The sequence below is a fragment of the Muntiacus reevesi genome, chromosome 3 (genome assembly GCF_963930625.1).
Source record: "Muntiacus reevesi chromosome 3, mMunRee1.1, whole genome shotgun sequence".
Taxonomy (NCBI): Eukaryota; Metazoa; Chordata; class Mammalia; order Artiodactyla; family Cervidae; genus Muntiacus; species Muntiacus reevesi.
In genome coordinates, this window is record NC_089251.1 from 222,390,161 (window position 1) to 222,397,467 (window position 7,307).

The 7,307-nt window shown below is 36.1% G+C and overlaps 1 pseudogene; it reads left to right on the forward strand.

Annotated features, from left to right (window-relative positions):
• The first annotated feature begins 832 nt into the window (after window positions 1–832).
• LOC136163423 (translationally-controlled tumor protein-like) lies at window positions 833–2,031 on the forward strand (annotated as a pseudogene).
• Window positions 2,032–7,307: the final 5,276 nt, after the last annotated feature.

The window sequence follows — 7,307 nt, forward strand, 5'->3', positions numbered from 1 at the left end:
GGCTCAAGGCACAGTTCCATGAGTATCACATTTCACAATCTTTTTATATAGCTTAAACAAAGTTAAAATGAATATCAGGACCATCCTAGAAGGGGAAAGAAATAAAATATAAAACAAAATGTTGGGAATATTTAGTGGGGGAAAACAACTGTCTCAACTACCATAATTTCCTGAGGTTACTAAGCCAATTATGCACATATGTATATAAGAGTACATGCAGATGCATAAGGGCAGAGATCATACACATAACAGCTTAAATTCTGTTCCATCACAAACTGATAGGCAGGTTTCTTTTTCACACTGTAACTGCCTGTTGTAGTCAATACTAATCCATAGCAATCAAAGTATACATTATCTTTCCATTCCTGAAAAACAATAGGTCAGTGAAAATATTCCAATTCACGACACTCTGAGGAAGCGCCAACTTGCTAAGAAAGGAAAACAGTATTAATAATAATGATATCTAGTGTCTTACTTGCACTGTGAAAAGTGAAAGTGAAGTCACTCAGTCGTGTCTGACTCTTTGTGACCCCATGGACTGTAGCCTACCACGATCCTCCGTTGATGGGATTTTCCAGGCAAGAGTACTGGAGTGGGTTGCCATTTCCTTCTCCAGAGGATCTTCCTGACCCAGGGATTGAACCCAGGTCTCCCGCATTGTAGGCAGATGCTTTACAAGTGTTTAATAGATGGCATCTATTTTCATTCTCCCAGCAATGCTATGCAACAGATAATAATATCATCCTCACTTTACAGATGGCAAGACTATGGACCAGACCATTTAAATAACAAGGACAGCTTTTCCGCCCGCTCCTCCCTCCCCTCAGCGCTCCGGCCGCACTGCGCTCGCTCTGAGCTCCGGGCTCCTGCTAAGCCAGCGCCGCTGTCGCCTCCCTCCAGTTGCCATCATGATCATCTACCGGGACCTCATTAGCCATGACGAGATGTTCTCTGACATCTACAAGATCCGGGAGGTCGCGGACGGGCTGTGTCTGGAGGTGGAGGGGAAGATGGTCAGTAGCACAGAGGGTAACATCGATGACTCGCTCATTGGTGGAAATGCCTCGCTGAAGGCCCCGAGGGCAAAGGTATCAAAAGCACAGTAATCACTGGTGTCCATATTGTCATGAACCATCACTTGCAGGAAACCAGCTTCACAAAAGAAGCCTACAAGAAGTACATCAAAGATTACATGAAGTCAGTCAAAGGGAAACTTGAAGAACAGAGACCAGAAAGAGTAAAACCTTTTATGACAGGGGGTGCAGAACAAATCAAGCACATCCTTGCTAATTTCAAAATATACAAGCAACTCCTGCAGCTCAATTCCAGAAAAATAAATGACCCAATCAAAAAAGGGGCCAAAGAACTAAAGAGACATTTCTCCAAAGAAGACATACAGATGGCTAACAAACACATGAAAAGATGCTCAACATCACTCATTATCAGAGAAATGCAAATCAAAACCACAATGAGGTACCACTTCACACCAGTCAGAATGGCTGCTATCCAAAGTCTACAAGCAATAAATGATGGAGAGGGTGTGGAGAAAAGGGAACCCTCTTACACTGTTCGTGGGAACGCAAACTAGCACAGTCGCTATGGAAAACAGTGTGGAGATGTCTTTAAAAACTGGAAATAGAACTGCCATATGACCCAGCAATCCCACTTCTGGGCATACACATGGAGGAAACCAGATCTGAAAGAGACACGTGCACCCCAACGTTCATCGCAGCACTGTTCAAAAACGATCAGTTCTTTATTGGTGAAAACATGAATCCAGATGGCACGGTTGCTTTGCTGGACTACTGTGAGGATGGTGTAACCCCATATAGGATTTTCTTTAAGGATGGTTTAGAGATGGAGAAATGTTAACAAAGTTGGCAGTTACTTTGGATCAATCACCTGTCATCATAACTGGCTGGCCACTGCTTTTCATCCACACAACACCAGGACTTAGACAGATGGGACTGATGTCATCTCGAGCTCTTTATTTGTTTTGAACGTTGATTTATTTGAAGTGGAGGCATTGTTTTTGAGAAAACGTGTCATGTAAGTTGTCTAAAAATAAAACGCACTTAAACTCAATAAATAAATAAATAACATGGACAGTGTCACAAAGCTAGAAATGGTAGAATTAAGACCAAAACCAAGCTTTTAAGTGCTATACAGAATTGTCTCTGTTGACAAGAGAAGGTAAACAAATCTCTATTATGAAATATCCTTGAGGAACATGAATGGTCTCCACCTTAAAAATAATCAAAATATTTTTTAAAATTCTGAACAAAAAATGATCCACATTATGATGGAAAGTACTACATTTTGCTCACCACCAGTGTATTAACTTTGCCAACTAAATTCAAGAACTGGAACTATACATATGAAAAGTATCTCCAAAAACTTTTGAATCAATGGTTTCCAAATTCAAAACCATAAGGATTATGGCTTAATATGAACTTTCACTGTTTCCCGTTCCTTCCTTCCTTCCTCCAGCCAAAAAAGAAAAAAAAAATTTCTATTAAATACATTTTAAATTCAGACACTGTTAATTACCTGGGCTGCTTCAATAAACAAATCAAGATCTCTGATCTTAAGATTATAACCCAGTGGAAAGACAAGAGAATAAAAAGCAATTTCAATTCTCAGTAAAAAGGTTTGATAAGCTTTAAATATGGATAAATAAGCCCTATGTTTAGGAGGGGTTTCCTGAGCCAACCTTTTTGTAGGAGAGACCACAGGAAAATTTATGTTGAAGGTTATTTCCAACTTGAGACCCAAAGATAATGATAAACTAACTAATTGATGTGAAAATATGAAGATGGCTAAAGAAATCAGATATCTATGACATAAAAATCAGTTAGAGAAAGCAAACTCTCAATGGAAAACCAGCAAAACATATAAACAGGCAGTCTTCAGAATAAATCTAAATAGACAATAAGCATATAACACAAATGCGTATCCTGGCTCATAAGTAAAGAAATGAGAATCAAAACAAATGTATAACCATATTTCACACATCAGATCAGCAAAATGTAGAGTTTGATGATAATGCTTGAAAACCCATATATTTTGAGCAAGAATATGAAGTTTTAAGGAATACTACAAGGCAATAGTTATGAAAACTAAATTAAAAATGAAGGTACCCTACTCTTTCACTCCTAAGAGATTAATGCAAAAGCTACACTTATAAGAATTTATCCAAATGTGTATTCAAAAATGTTCATTAAAATATGTTTGTAATGGCCAAACCTAAAAATAACAAAAGTACCTATCAATATTCTGGTTTAATAAGTGTTGATAAGTCTACTTTTTATGGGTTGAATTGTGACCTCCTCTAAGATTCACAGTGGAGATCTCTGCCAACAGAGGTCAGAATTCTTAAAACAAATTGGAGGAAGGGCATCCATGGAGCTGAGGCTTAGAGCTCTGAGCACCTTTGGGTTGATACTGGTGCTTCTAAGCTAGGAGGAAGAACCTTGTAGATCTGATTCACAGAACCATGGCCACATTTCCATTAGGCAATGTAGGCACAGTGCCTAGACCCAAAATATTTTCAGGGAACCATGACAATGTTTTGATTTGTTTTAAAATAAGAGTGAATTTTAGGTTAATGGAAATATTTTTTATAAATAATAGTAATATATTTTCTTTATTAATGCCATCAGAAAATATAGTTTTAAAAAGTTGTTAATGGTAGAAGTGATCTCCAAAGGCATAAGGGCCCAGAGCCCACAAAATTATAATGTGATCCTTCCTGCATTTCTAAGAAGTCCCTGCCTGAGGTTGTAATTGTGTCTCTAAGTGGGTAGAAATGGGTCGGTTCTGGGTGTGCTGGTAAGCTGACAATTTTGAACTCAACTGCTGCAACTGAAATTAACTGTTACTATCAAAAGACAGAAGTGATGCTGGAGAGGGAGATGGGACAGAAAGCAAATAGGAATAGGAATAGAAGGAAATAGCAATAGAAAGAAAACAGGGAGGACACTTCATCCTCCAGCCTTCTGTTCTCCTTCTACTACCCCCATTGGCAGAGTCAGGGAAAGAGGTGGGGCCACACATGGAAAAGAAAAGATGGTTTGTGGAGTTCTAGGCCTAGCATCATTAAGAAGTATAGAAGAATAGGTCTGAAATGGAGAGGCAATAAGTTATTGGCACATTCATATGATGGAGTAATGTACAACCTGTTAACAAGAATTAGATGATTCTGAATGTTAATATAGACAATATCTAAAATATATGATAACACACTAAATATAAATGCACACTAGTATTGAGTAGAATAGGATAATATATAATGGTAAATATAGATAGATAGATAATTAGATAGATAAATATTTCAATTCCTCATTCTGGAAGAAACTCAACAAATTTTAAGTGGTGTTTAAATTTAGTGGTGAATAAATTGAGAATGAAAGCTGTCATTTTTTATTGCTTTTGTATCATGTAAAATTTTCTTAATAGACACTTGTAGCTTCATTAATTCTCTTTAATATCAACAGATGTTATTTGGATAGTTGGATTACACCCCTTTCTAGCTCTCTTTAAAATCACATGCATCAAAAATTAATAATTACTGTGTAATGATGATTAAGTTCTAAAAAACATTTTTTAGGAATCTTTCAGAGAGATATCTCTATGTGGTCTTCTCTTTGATTTCATCTCCCATCATTCTCTTTATATTCTGCACCAAATAAATGGAATTCCTTTCTGTTTTAAAAAAAAAAAAAGTCTCTATCTCCTCCTACCAATCCCTTCTTATAGCTAACTCCAGCTATTCCCATTATTCAAGTTAATCCTACTCTCTCAAGAAAACTTCCTCGAGTTCTTGTTTAGTTCATTTAGCTAATATGTGTTTTCAATGTCCCTGAACTTTTTCTTATAACAGTCATTACACTTCTATTTTGCTATTTTTTTAATAACAGTTTTCTTTATTAGGCTTCAAGAAGCACTGTGTGGGCAGGGCTGTAACTTCTTGGTTCACCTAGAAAATTTAATGGCTCTTAATAAATAAATAATGGGGTGGGTTTTAGATAGGAGAATGGCTGTATGGAAGCCTGAATATATAACTGCAAGTTGTTTATCACTTAGTTAAGAATTTATGTAGCTTTTTAAGGACTAAAGGAAAATGTCTGCAGAACTATAAAATAATATTAGCTGTAGGGCTAAGCTAATTATAGTAAATATAAATGGATAAGAGTAATTAACTATCTTGAAATCAACTTAGGGAAAGGGAAACTACATAAAAACTGAGTTTTACTGAAATTCAAACAAAACCAGTGTATAAACTCAGAAAGATTTACAAATACACTGCAGATTTTTTAAACTTGTAACCTATCCAAGGAAATAATAAATTTAAGTTAAAAGATGGTCTCCAAGGATTTTAGAGGGAAAAAAATGAGTGAGTTGAAAAGGAAGGGTATCTATATTCACCCAGAACTGTCCAAAGGGGAACATGTAGAGGGTTTACTTGAGTTCAGATCACACCAGGTCGAGGGGTAGGGACAATTTATAAGGCTTTTCATTCACCTTAAATATATTATCCTCATTATATATCCAACTTTATTTCACTGTAGTAAACAATATTTTGATTATATTTATTTCTCAGATGCATAACACCAGAAATTATATATTCTGTAAAGAAGACTTTGATTATATACATTAATCATTAGAAAGGTATATTTATTATACCATTATATTTTAACAAACAGTAAACTTTAATTTCTGCATTAATTTATAATGATAAATTGGATAGCATAAATCGGTTACCCAAACTTTGCCAACTTTAGGTATATTAACCAAATGTAGTTTCTGTATTACACAACTGAGGCCCAAAACCCAGTTCTTGATTTTCACTGTGTTCTACCTGAATAATGAACCACACAATCTCCCTGACCTACATTTAATTAAGCAAACATTTACTGAATATGTACTGTTTTTCAATTACTGTGCTGGAAATTGAGAGAAATGTAGATGAAAAAGACAGTGCTATTGTCCTTGAATAGTTTACAATCTGAGTACATGGACACATACACACACTATTTTAATTTCATATACTGTATAAAAGAGAGGTATAGCGTGAACTCAGAGAAAAGAGAGGAACCTAACTCAACCCACTTAGGCTTAGGGAAGTCTTCTGAAGAAAAGAACGGTTAATCCTAAAGTGACCTATGTGGTTAAATTATTCAACAAAGATTTTAGAGTGGCTTTTTTTAGTGGTGACCAATGAAGTAAAGAAAAATATGCTCATAGTGAGTAAACAGATAAGAAATATTACAAAGAAATAAGAAATGTGAAAAAGGACCAAATGGAAAACTTAGAGCCAAAAGCATACACCATCTGAAATAAAAGAGTCAATCAATCGGCTTAATAACAGGTTAGAGACCGCAGAGTAAAGAGTTATTGAAACTTGAATACAGATCAATAGACATGGATCTGAATAAGAGAACAAATTTTAAATAGAGTATAATTACCTATGGAACAAAGTCAAATAGTCTGACATTGTAAGCAGTTCAAGTTCTCAAAAAAGATGAGAAAAAATGACAGAAAAATTCTTGAAGAAATAAAGGTGCAATACTCTCCAAACTTGGTAAGAAAGCAAAAGTTATAAATTCCAAATTCAAACACAATACATTTGGAGTAAGTCTCGCTGCTGCTGCTGCTGTTGCTTCAGTCGTGTCTGACTCTGGGCGACCCCATAGACGGCAGCCCACCAGGCTCCCCCGTCCCTGGGATTCTCCAGGCAAGAACACTGGAGTGGGTTGCCATTTCCTTCTCCAGGGCATGAAAGTGAAAAGTGAAAGTGAAGTCGCTCAGTCAATGTCCGACTCTTTGCGACCCCACGGACTGCAGCCTACCAGGCTCCTCCGTCCGTGGGATTTTCCCGGCAAGAGGACTGGAGTGGGGTGCCACTGCCTTCTCCGAAGTCTCCCTAGGCACATAATAATATAATTTCTGAAATCTAACAATAAATGAATGAATTAATATAAATATTATACATATGTGTATATTTTAAAGCTTCCAGATAGAAATGACTTATTGTGTACAGAAGAATAATGATTAAACTTCTCAGAAGAGTTGGACTATAATTAAGGCAAGAGCTAAAAAGTCCCCTTTGAAACTGGTAACATGAGATTCAAGAGAGGCCTCACTGAAAAAAATTTCATGTCACAGTAGCACTAAGAAGTTAGAGTATAGTTAATTAAACATTGCCTTGTTTCTTAAAAGACATACATACAGTAATTGAAAACAGAATTATGTGAGCACCATAATTTGAAACTTGAAAGAAACTGAAGAAAGGCTCCTTATTCAAA